Source organism: Mytilus californianus, unplaced genomic scaffold (assembly GCF_021869535.1).
Source record: "Mytilus californianus isolate M0D057914Y unplaced genomic scaffold, xbMytCali1.0.p SCAF_3, whole genome shotgun sequence".
Classification (NCBI taxonomy): domain Eukaryota; kingdom Metazoa; phylum Mollusca; class Bivalvia; order Mytilida; family Mytilidae; genus Mytilus; species Mytilus californianus.
The window spans coordinates 88,263,387-88,276,663 of NW_026262679.1; the positions used below are offsets into that span (position 1 = coordinate 88,263,387).

General features: G+C 32.0%; 1 protein-coding gene across 2 annotated transcripts in view; it reads left to right on the plus strand.

The window, feature by feature from the left end:
• The window catches only part of LOC127735331 (prolactin-releasing peptide receptor-like), a 68,950-nt gene that overhangs the window by 31,492 nt on the left and 24,181 nt on the right, over nucleotides 1-13,277 (plus strand). Inside the window, exon 2 of one of the 2 annotated variants that reach the window (XM_052245484.1) lies at nucleotides 6,417-6,476. The gene's annotated coding sequence lies outside the window, so the exon portion shown is untranslated. Of the gene's footprint in view, nucleotides 1-6,173; nucleotides 6,477-13,277 lie in introns of those variants that run through there. The other variant, XM_052245485.1, reaches the window with a different exon arrangement.

Sequence of the window (13,277 nt, forward strand, 5' to 3'; positions counted from 1 at the left end):
ACAATCAGATTAATGCTGCATGGCTAGTAGCTATATAAAAGAGTCAGTTACTGTACTAGACTTTTCGAAATTGCTAGTTTTCAACTCTCTTGAACATCGTATTTATTTGGCCTTTTAACAGTTTTGATTCGAGCGTCACTGATGAATCTTATATAGACGTATCGCGCGTCTGGCGTACCAAATTAACCACCTGGTATCTTTGGAATTGTCGGGGATATTGGTCAGCACAGCAGATCACACCACAACACGACTCCTCCGAGAAAATTGATATACAACCAAAGACAAACAACAACGAATAACACATAATCCAGAACTGAAAGACTGCATGACTTGGTTCAGGAACAAAACACCCTTTTCTTTATATTTGCATTAACAGTGCTTCAATATAATGTAAATTGAAAAAAAAAGTAAAATCACAAAAATACTGAACTCCGAGGAAAATTCAAAAAGAAAACTCACTTATCAAATGGCAAAATCAAAAGCTCAAACACATCAAACAAATGGATAACAACTGTCATATTCCTGACTTGGTAGAGGCATTTTCTTATGTAGAAAATGGTGGATTGAACCTGGTTTTATAACTAGCTAAACCTCTCACTGGTCTGACAGTCGCATCAAATTCCATTATATTGACAACGATGCGTGATCAGACACAATAGGTAAAAATGTCAAAAATAGGGGTACAGCAGTCAACATTGTGTTATCATCTTAATCACTTTAAAAACAAACAAATGTAACAAAGCACAAAAAGGAAAATTTAACATCCTCATTTTGCTTTTTTATTATACGACAGGGGTTCAAATTAACATTTGGTACTGGAAGGTCCAGGACCTTTGACACTCCAAACTGAAAGGTCCACAACCTAAATTCCAGGTCCTTCTTTTACTTGAAATATTTCCTAACATTGTAAGATACAAGTAACAAAATTAATGTGCTGTTGGTGTTAGGTCAACTTGTTTCATTGTCAAAGTCACTGTTGTATAAAATATTTAATAACAATTGTAATTGTCTTGTATATTATAATTCAGATAATCTTTTTTTTTTGTTATTGAGGAGGGTGTCACCATGGGTGGGTGTGTTGTCTCAACTATTGGTAATTTATTACTACTTATACCATTTTATAAAACACAGTTCAAATTCAAAGCTGTTTAAGCAGAGACGTATATACATGTGTATATATGTCTCTGGTTTAAGTGTATCATATCTAGTTGCACTATTATAATGCATTAGTTCCTCTGTGAAAATAAGATAAGAAACTTCCAGATTTGTACTGGTCCTTTAGAATTGAGAAGACATTACCTCTTGGAATTGTAGTAATACATTTACACTATACAAAAATCTACATGTAATATCAATATTTATTAATGATAAAGAAAATTACTGTCACATTTTTTGGGATTTGAGATGAAAATTTATGAACTAAAAGTAATTTTGAGTTTCTGTAAAAAAATATTTCCTACTTTTTCTTTCTTTTCAATATATCTTTTGGTTTTCAATTCTAGTGTTTATATTTTATCATCATAGATGTATTTTGTCAACTGCCTGGAATTATTATTTTTTCATTGTATTTGATCGGCAATCCCGGAATTATCCTTATCCGCTCTGGAATCGGATCCGTTTTTTGTTATTTTCTTCATTTCCGGTTTATAGCATCCAATGTTTTTCAATGTTGTTTTGTCAGTCAGATACGATTTTACTCGGATTTACACATTACTAGTTGGCAATTTTCGGTATAAAGCTAGCGGTTGAACAAAATGAACATCGCTGTCATGAATAATAATGATGAAAATAAATTTTGAGATTGTTTGGAAATTCAATGTTTGTTTAAAAAGGTCGGCAAAGTTAATTTTTATTTTCTTTCAAACCGAAGGTCCGTCGGGCGTAGCTTGTAACCAAAACGAGAGTCCGACTGCAAAAATGGAAGGTCGCGGACCTCAGACCACCGCTAATTTGAACCCCTGATACGATAATACTTTATACCACAGTATTTGGTACGTCCGAAATGCGTTTCTTGGCTTAATTTCATCAGGAATGCTCAAATCCCAAAATATGAAAGCCAAGAATGTATGAATACGCAAATACGTTCGGAGCTGTATGACAAAAAATGACCTTCAGTTAAGAGCAACTTTTCCCGAGGGAGTTAAAGCCTTAGTTTCTGAATAATTACTAAATTTATCAACGGAGTGTTTTAAGAAAGTGTGTTTTAAATCTTGTCAGTACCGATTCACTGACTTTATGAGCTGATGATACAAACATTGTACCCTCCGGGACTTACACATGACTTATCACATGTGATGACCTTAGTGTATTGCTCTAGATGGGACAACAAGTTGACCTTTTAACCGGTCCAAGTAGAAAAATCCTTAGTGTTTCGAAAAATTCAAAAGTTAATTTATAATTATTACCATATCAATGATATTTTATGTTAACATATAAGTGCTGACTATTATACTTGGCTGGTGATAAACACACACAGTGGTTACCTTAAAAAGAAAATAGCACCCTTTAAATTTTGTGCGTCCAAAGCGCTTTTCTGGGTTTACCTCCAAAGCAAGGCCAGGGATATATTAATAAATACTTGAAGAATTATATGGCTGAAAAGGATCCTTAACATAATAACCATCTATAAGGTCAACTTTGCTAGAGTGAGTTAGAACTAAGGGTTTTAAGAATTTTTATAAGTGTTATAAATCTTATCAGTGCAGTGACTACTGGATTAATGATGGAGACTACCAGTCCGCCTGCAGAAGTATCGACCCAATGTGTAATTATTATTATTTTGAATTGAAAGCCAAACTACAATGAAAGAGAGGCGAAAGAAACCAAAGTTATAATCAAAATCATAAGTCGAAAACGAACTGACAATTCCATGGAAAAAATGAAAAACGACTTAACTATCAAAATGCAGCTGTGGTTTGAATTAAGTAGTGAATTGAATTCTCGTCTTTTTGAAAACTACATTTTTTTCATATTTCAACATAAAGAATTAATGTGACAGAATATAAGTTCCCCCATAATATTTGTTCCAAAGAACTTTTATCATATAACAAAAGTTCCATTGGGAACTTTCCTTATGTAATATTTTATCCAGTGATATAAGAAAATTTTCTTCACAAAGGATAAAATATTACATGACAAAAGTTCCATTGGAACTTTTGTTATATGCTAAAAGTGTTGTGACATTTTCCACCAGTATGAAACTTCGAATTGGAACTTTTGTTTTAAGTTTCCTATAACAAATACACTGATTTCTATCACGCAAGGACGTATATTAGTTATATGTTAGTTATACGTCCTTGTATCACGTTAGCAAATAAGTAACAACAAATGAGGCAAAAGCATTTTTAAACATATGCATTGTACATGTATATACAACACACTGTTTAGAACAAAATCTTGAATGCAATGACTGTTCATTTACAGCTTTTTATGAGAGGGAAATATTCACCAATACTGTTAGGGCGCTCTTTGTTTTGGTCGTCCATTACTTGATCTTGTGGAAATTTGTTATATTATAAAAGTTCCAGGAATATTTGTACAGGTAAATGCCATACACAGGTGAGGTGAGCAGTAATTAAGATGCAATCAGGTGTAAAAAAATTACAATACACTCTTTCTTTAAAGGAACAAATATTATGAAACCATATATTTTAGTTCCAGGAAAATATCTAATAAGGGTGGAAATAAAATTATGTAATGTTCGTTCCCAAGAACTTTTATTTTCCATATTTTCGTTCCGGGGGAAACAAGTATTATGCGGAACAAATATATGTTCACATTAAGACCCACCTTAACGTGTACATGTAATTTAAGAATTTTGAAATATTCTTCTTATTACCTATTTATATGAAGGTTCTTGTATAACGTGTCTGCGCATATATATATATCGCCAATGGCAGTCAGCAGGGTTTAAGACCATCCGTTGTTCGACCTGCTAGTCAAATGCGTTTTGTTAAAATATACCTTTTCACTTTGTTGGTCTTTTGGAAAATGTTGTTTGTGCTGTATTTAGACCCCTCTACCAAGAAATTTGTTTTGCACGCACACGTATAAAAATTGCGGTTTTTATCCAACACAATCATAGGTTTGAACGTTGTTTTCAATTTAGACTTTTGTGTGTATATATATATATATATATAATATATATATATATATATATATATATATATATATGGCAGTCAGCAGGGTTTAAGAACATCAGTTGTTTGACCTGTTAGTCAAATGCGTTTTGTTAAAATATACTTTTTCACTTTTTGGTCTTTTGGAAAATATTGTTTGTGCTGTATTTAGACCCATCTACCAAGAAATTTGTTTTGCATGCACACGTATAAAAAATGCGGTTTTTATCCAACGCAATCACAGGTTTGAACGTTGTTTTCAATTAAAACTTGTTTATATTTTTTCGTTTGGGCTTGTATTATATTTTCCTTCGGGTTTATGTGATCCGTTCATCCTATTTTGACTCCTCAAAATTCAAGAGTCTATCCTAAATTGAGGTAAATTGTATGACTTTCCAAATACCGTTTCGATTCCTAACATCACTGAAGAGACATTAATTGTCGAAATCCGGATATGGTGTACTAATTTTTGCACCTTTTGTTTGCGGTATACCATCTTTTCCGCAAGTTTATTGTTTTCTGATTGGTATTAAATTAATAATTTTAAAAGATCCATTTTGTAACATCTTGTGATCCGTTTATTTGGCAAACGCCAATGGCAGTCAGCAGGTTTCAGAACGTATATATACATGCCTTAAATGTCAACTTAAAAGGCGAAATTTCCGTCAGACATACAAAACCCTGAATGATATTTCAATTATTGTTCTACTTTTGTTAAAAAAAATAAATAATTAAAATGGCCTCCTGAAATATTTGGAACTTACACATACATGGTCCTTAATGCTCTTCAACTTCGTACTTTATGTGGTGCGTCGTTGATGTGTCTTTTATAGAAGAAACGCGCGTACAAAATTTTAATTCTGGTATCTATGAGGAGTTTATTTGAATGTGTAATTTCTATATTGAAAAAAAATTGACAATAAAAATTTCGCCACCTTTTCACATTCTTAGCTGTCTTGGTCAATATGTAAATATTAGTTTTTATGCGCTAGCATATCTAAACGTTACAAACTTGTAGTAAAGCTTACAAATTCATATCTCTCCCCGTTTGTATAGATATGTCAACATTAAGTTTTTATTTCCACTATTCGTGCCATGAATATTCAGCATCAATTAGATATTTTGTAGGATGTGTATACAAAAATGCAAAATGCAAAACGATTGATTCAAACAATGTTGCAATGCATTATATGTGTTTCATGAAAAGTTAAGGTGTATTATTCGCACACATTTTTACAGTGTAATACTTATATAGCCTAGTTGTATTGTGAGCTTAAAACTACAGTAAATTGAAAATATCGGTAATTGTAATTTAAATATTCATGATTAGGATAATCCGCAAAACATCAACCAAATTAAAGTAATTGTGCATAAATATTGCAAAAAATGATAATAAAATATTTAAGATGAAAACGATCAAATGTAGATTCCCAGAAGTAATATAAACATACAATAACAATTCTGATAATAAGTTGCTTAATTATAAAATCTCGACGCAACAAACAAATTCTGCACTGAATATCCCCAGTGAAATATGCTATGTATTATTAATTAACAAAATAGTTGCTTAAATAGGACCTCCGAGCAGATCAGACAAGTAATATTATTTATATTTGTCAGAACATGGCGTTTCATATAACCTTCATAAATATTTGTTCTATTACACATTTCATCGATATATTTTCTGGTTATTATTGAAAATTGATACGTTTGAACTTTTTGCTCAGGTTTCAAAACACTCGAGTAGAACTGCAGTTTCTCGTTGATTTACATTTAATGTGATAAAGTACGAAGGAGACGATATGCAAGAGAATAGCTACATCATATGCTAATTATTTAAATGAAAAACATAAAGGTGAAATATTTTAAGCGACTTTTGATGATACTGACTGCAGAGTTTACAATTCATTATCATCACGCAGTCAACAAAAAATGCATAAACTATAAGAAAATTGTTAAAATGGTTCCGAGGAATTGTCTGGAGCAAATCCCATTTTTTTGAGATATTAGAAAAAAAAATGTAAAATGATTTTATAACTTGATAAGGAAAGATTGTCTTGTGTGTACAGTGCTATCTAACCGACATTAGTTCTTTTGCTACGCTGCAGGTGCTTTGCCAATCGATTTTTGTAGAAGCTGAGAATAACTACAATGTCGCGGTGAAATGAAGCTCTTTCAAACGTTTAAATCCATTTAATTATTGTTAATGAATATCAAGACTTAAACTGGACAAATGCATCTTAAACTTTGTCATGATTTCAACATGTGATAAAGACGACATCTTGTTTTTGTCTGCAGGTTTGTGGAATAATGGCGGGAAATTAACAGATGAAACCTCGATGTGACAAGATGGACTTGGTAAGTGACATATTGTTGATCATATTGATTTGTAAATATCAAGCAATGGATTTCTGATATCAAATAATTTTTATATTGAGTGAAAGATTCTTTATTTTGCTATTTGTGATAACATTTGATCTTCTTTTCAAATATCGATATTTTCTTGTGTAGAGTTGTAATACATGACATCATGCGTGCATAATTTTACAAATTGTAATAAAACATGGCTTATCAGTATCTCCTTATACTTTGTGTATTGATTTTTTATCAAGCATTTTTTTTTTATGATTTTAGATCGCCTTTACAGATAAGGTTCAGTTTATTTGTAGAAACTGTAATTTATTTGTTACGTTTATATGATCGTAGTCGAACTGAAAATGATACCATGTGTTTGCATTTTGCTAACATTATCATAATTGTTCTATGTATTTCATTAAATTAAACCATTTCGTTTGTATCAGCAAATTGCCTACCGTATTAAGTATAAGTAGGATCAAACTTAGAAATATATTTGAACAATGTACAGGCCTATTTTTTTTATTACAAACAGGGCAGTGAGTGTGTTTCCACTTACTGTCAATACTGCGGCATTTTTATATAAATCTTGTTTCATTTTATTTACCTGAACGTGAGTTTTGATTTCTCATTTGCAATTCCTGACAGATAGCCTCGGGATATTGTCTGAGAAAAATGCGTGAAAATTATATGAAATTTGTTTATGGATGAAAAACCATCACTCTAATGATACAATGTAAGGTCTGTTAACATAGTCATACTCGGCTTTACTTTTCGGTCTTTTTGTTTTTTTCTTGGTATTTAATGTTTGTTTTAAGTTTCTGATTCCCAACTGTTTTGGCCTTGAGCTTCATTTAAGACACTTCATGTGTCGAAATGCGATGAAACTAATTCCGTCTAATGCTATTTAAGCCTTCACTTTATTTTCGTTGATTGATAACAAATATTCACCAAATACGCGATATAAACAGATATAAACAGATAAAAGGCCAGCTAATGAATAAATTATTGTTTTTGCAATTATTTTTTATAGGCAGAGTGGACCTTTTACTATTCTGGCTAACTTGTTTAGGTCGTTTAAGTTTTAGTGTTCTTAAACATTTGTGTATTTGAATTACCAAACTTTGGTTCCATGACGTACCTGATGACGGCATTTCCATAAACACCACGGGTAGTTCGCACTGAATTCTGTGTCACACCATTATATTGCACTTTGCAAAACGATGTTTGGACACACCTTCTATTAGATCAGCTTTTTCATTCAATGTTTAGCATATCTTTTTTGTTCGTTGGCGTATTATTCCCAACACTCAATATCTCAGTCTAATTAAAAACCGATCTCGCATCGTTCCCGTTTTCTGATATGAAGGGACATATCAGAAAACGGAAGCGGTGCGAGATCGGTTTTTAATTCGATTGAAAATATCTAAACTTATCAACCTCTGCAGGTACATTTTAAATAGGTTTTACAAAATAAAAATGGATCGTATTCTGAAAATAAGTCTTGCATTTTGATAAAAAAGAAAAGTAATGTGTCAGATGATTTAAACTAGTTCAATGGTATCTATAAATAGTTTTAGTATAGAATTAAAAAATTGTGAACTGAAAACGCATAAAAAGTTACACTACGTCTAAACAGACTGTTTTGAGACAACTGTCTGTGTGGTCACAATGTGTACATGTACAGTACCACTGCAACACCCTTCATCTGTGCACTGAAGCATGTAGTTACTTAGCAGTTTCTACAACGGGTTAATCAAATTTAGTAAATACGGCTATAATTTGGCAAACAATCTCACTGTCCAATACAGAAATAATGCAAGCATTAAGACAACGCGGAGTACATTGAACTTAACATTACATGCCAATGAATGTTGAATATCCTCTATCACTATAGATTACCATTGTGCATAGTTTACATGTATACATGACTCGATCTGTAACATAAAAAGTGATATAACAAAAAATACCAAACTCCAAGGAAAATTCAAAACGGACAGTCCTTTATCAAATGGCAAAATCAAAAGCTCAAACAAATCAAACGAATGGAAAACAACTGTCATATTCCTGACTTTGTAAGCCCGTCATTAAAAAAGTGTACATGTACATGCATATAAAGCTCACGCTAGATCTGTATCACTTAAAAGTTGTACAAGTAAATGAGATTTACTCCGTGTTCCAACACTTACAAGGTGGATATGTATGTATTTCTGGGTTGCACATGTATGAAAATGCTTGTAGTTTTATATAATTAAATATATGATACCTGATTCATGCCATCATAGTTTTATGTAATAATATGAACATGTATGCAAGATTTTATCATTGTCACTGCAGATCATCAAAAGTGTATCGAAGTTTCTCGCTCCGATTAATTTGAAATAGAACGGTTTTTTTTGCTTATTTTAATAGTATTAAATTAATACCGTATAAATGAATGTAGCTGTTTTTCAGGCATATTAATTATAGTGTCCTGATATTTTAGAGATACTATTTATGTATCAAGGATTATTAATAGCTTTTATAACGCGCATCATGAACTGTCTTGTTTAGCCTTTTAAAAATAGTTGTCAGTCTTTAATGATCTTCGTCGTAAAAGGAAAGCCATAGTCTGTTTTATGCAGAACCCCTCTTATCGTTTCCACATATCTAAGCAGGTGAAATAATGTGTGTCTCTTATTTCAGGCTCATCATTAACAAAAATCGACCGTTTTTTATTTGCTCATGATAAGGAAACTGCTTGAAAAGAGACAATCAATTTGGTTAGTTTTAAAACAGTAATTATGGTACGATTGTTATGTTGTAACTGTAAAGATAACGACTTCAGCAAATACTCTTTTTTATATGGAATGCAATGTATAAGTGCTAATTTAAAAAAAAAAACACGTAATTTTGTTCCATTTTTATTACACTTTGAATTCCATCTCTCAATAAGCAGAGACGATAATTAACTAAATGCATTGTACTGATAAATGCATTTCAATTACAATCACAAGTATGAATGCCACAAGATAATTAGTTGAAAAATTATGACTACACAGAGAGGTAATTGTGTAATCGATGTCATAACAGTCACCATAACCTTCTAACAAATATTATTATCCAATCCCTGTATTTTTGCTTTCATGTTATAATTAATGCTTGGTTAAACTTAATTGAAAAACAGTTAACACTTCTGATTGGTGTTAAAGTACATTAAAGGTAATATGATGACGTAGTCAACGTCAAAAAAAATTTACTTTCTGCTTATCCTCACGACACGAATTGTTTGTGTCGACCAAATATAGGATAGGGCGACTGTTGTTACGGGAAATATGTAGAAACATGTATGCAAAAAGGGGTAAACTAAAGTTTACCATTACTAAACTTATAACTGAAAAATTCAGTTGTTGTAGAACTTCCTTTACCCTTAAGATAATTTTTTTTTTATACAAATATTTTCCTAGCTTCCCAAATGTTTTATTTAAGTAGATGTACCAGTTATTTTATCTTAAATGTATATTTTATAAAGGTTAAATGTACATGCATTGGAAAATGTAAAAAAAATATATATGCAAGATGCCAGTAAAGTAGTAAAGCTAATTAAGTTGATTAAGTCGACAGTAGTTTACCTATGTTCAAATCTCGTAAATCGATTAGGGAGAGACAAGTCAAGGTAACAAACAAAAAATGAGGAAATCGCATGAACTCAAAAAGGAGCGAGAACGGGTGGGTTGACAGGGTAAACGTCTCCTGCTATGCATGTATCACCCGCCATGCGGATTCACACTCAAGTCAAATTGTTCAATCAGGAATATGACACAATCGGTATAAATACAGATCTAAACAGAATGGAGCTCTCATACAAGATAAAACTACCACACTCAAAGAATATCATGTAGCAATAATTAATCATTAAAGATGAGTCTCGAATTCCTTTGTTTTTCATATGTACAATGAAAAGTGACGAAGTTCACCTTGACCGTATCCTTTTAGCAAAAGGTCATAAAAAAAGAGATTTATCAAACCGTAGTCGAGGTAATCAGTTTTTTGTAAAATTGCCAATGGTTTGTTGTTAACATTCAACGTTCATAAAATTAAGGCGGACCACACTGTTGGTTTCCTTGATTCAACATTAAAAATCATGTTTAGAATAATAAAAAACATACAACATATTCTATAAAATACAAACAGAGAAAAGATAATTACATTTCAAATCATTTAACATATTGTTTTAGTACTCACGTATAACGTATGTTTCATGTAGATGCTTTTGGACTTTTCGGGTATCATATTATTCTTACGAACACACAGAAAATTGGATTTACAATGACTATGTTTTACGGACGTTATCATAATTTGGTTGACCGTTATGGAATATGTGTCGTACTGCCTTAGACACAATCCCGTCATCGTCCTCGATTGTGATATCAGTAAATGAGTTTTTTCACCGAATTGCGCTTACCATGAGCAATACGACGGGTACTACATGTAGAACACAGAGATCACAGGCGGTTATGGTCTGGCTCGTCTTTTGAATTAGTTTTCTATCCAGTGTTGAGAAGACTTATGGTTTCTTTTTGTATTTTTTCGTTTTTTGCCATGGTATTATCGAATTTTCTTCGACTGAAGTTTTAAATGTCCATTTGTTGTCTTCTGCATCTTTTTTCATCTACTCAATTAAACCTTGCGATTTAATTGTCTTCGACGAGTACTTCTCTTGAAACTATGTCGCAATATATAAAACCTTCATTTCTTTTTAAATCTAAATATCCCTAGACCTGTTTACAAAGGGGTTAAGACGAATTTTAAGTCGAGGACATCAACAAAAATGACCGAGAGAAAGGAGACAAATGACCAAAACATTTCATGATAAAAATTACACAACACGTACCTCTCTGAAAACCGGAGGTTAAAACTGTTCTTTTGGAGGAGTAGCAGTCACTGATCAGATTATTGTTTCAGTCGGAAATACAGTGACATAGAAAAAGCAGATAAGTCGTATTCGTTGCATTTTATGAAAGAAGAAAAAAATCACATGGTCGTGGTTAAAACAAATTGAACATATCAATGATCAATGATATAACAGGTGTTCCGTAGAGTTCAACCTCATCATGATGTTGATCATAGAAGTTTCGAAGAGATTACTTCAAATATTTCAGTATAAACGCCACTCTTTCAAGGAAATCCGGACTGAAATGACAAGATAGGGAATACTGTTTGAACTGTGAAATATACAATCCATATATTCAGGTGCTGCTAGAATCTTTTTACACTTGGTGATCTTGCATCTTTTCAAACGACTATTTCCAAGGAGGAAATTATATGTCTGTTTTATGTTAAGCTGGACCTAAGGACTGAAATTACCTTCTCTTTCAAAGGTCTATTAGTACATACAACTAAGTCTTCTTCTTGTGTAACAGAATACAGATAGGATTCAAATTATTTGTTTAAGGTTCCACTAAAGTCAAAATATAGGACACTTCATAAACATCTAAACTTTGCCTGTTTTTTCAACCTATATTGAGTAAAGTCCTAAACTATGAGAACATATGTTTATTTAAACATACTTAACATATACACACTGTGTAAATTGTAAATAAACTTGAAATTGTTATGTTGTGGCCAAACCGGTTCTTGGGGTGAACACTAAATTTTCAAAAAAATATGAAGGCCTGCGAGACGACTTAATTTTCTTACAATTGGTATTGACGAATACTGTTACATGTATTGCAGGGCAAGCTCATGTTGATTTGTCACAAACATATGTTTTAATGGCATATTTAACCAATTTCCGTATTGTACCTTCGATATTTGTTCACCTAGATACATGAAATTAACTGAATCTCGAAAATCAATACATTTTCTGAAAAATCAACATGAGCTTGCCCTGCGTTAGATATAACAGTTGCTGAACATCCGAGTTCACCCTATTTTGTTTTATTCATATAGCTCAATCTTAAGATGGGGTTTTTCTTTTTTCTGTCGTCTGCCTTCGACATAGAGATTTGGATTGCCCATGTAGCGTCGTCTTATCTTTTTCAAAAAAGAAATTTAAAGTCATTTCATTTGTCGAAAACTTTAGACATCAAATAGCTCTCTCTTTGCACGTCATTGTTTTGGTGAATGACTGAAGCTGATCATTTTGAAATAAAAGGAAAGATGCGATCATCATAGTCACTCAACTTTTATATATTCATATAAATTAATATACTAAAGTGACGATTTTATGTCAAATGATCTAATTGGATAGTGGCAAGCAAAAAAATATCAGTACGTGTATGTAACCAAGAAAAACGGCCAGTTGGAGTTCGGGAAAATTTTATGTATGATTTCTTCAAAAATTAGCCAAAAAGTATATTTTCTACTAAAAATTTTCTTTCTGTAAAATTTCATTCCGTATTGAAGCGCATAATAATCTAGGTAGACGCAACATACGACAGTAAAACACACGTGTTACGAAGGTCTAGCTGAAAAGTTAAAACACAGTTATCACCAGGTGTTGTACTGAAATAAATTTGCCAGTTTTTTATGCATTTGTTATCTTACTTGATTTTCTTCAATTCGGTCAATGGTCCTTTAAAAAAAATACAATTAAAGTAAACGTCACTGATGAGGACAACTATACAACAAATTTGCACCAAAAATAGAACCATTGTATAGATCAATATATGGTCGTACGCAATTAGTAGGCACGCAACCTGTATAAAAAGCTTTTGTTTTCGCGACGTATTGGTGTGCTTTTGAATATAAAACCAAAATAAAACTAGAAAGTTGAGGTCACGGAAAGGACAGGGTTCATACATTCTAAAGTTAACAAGAGGA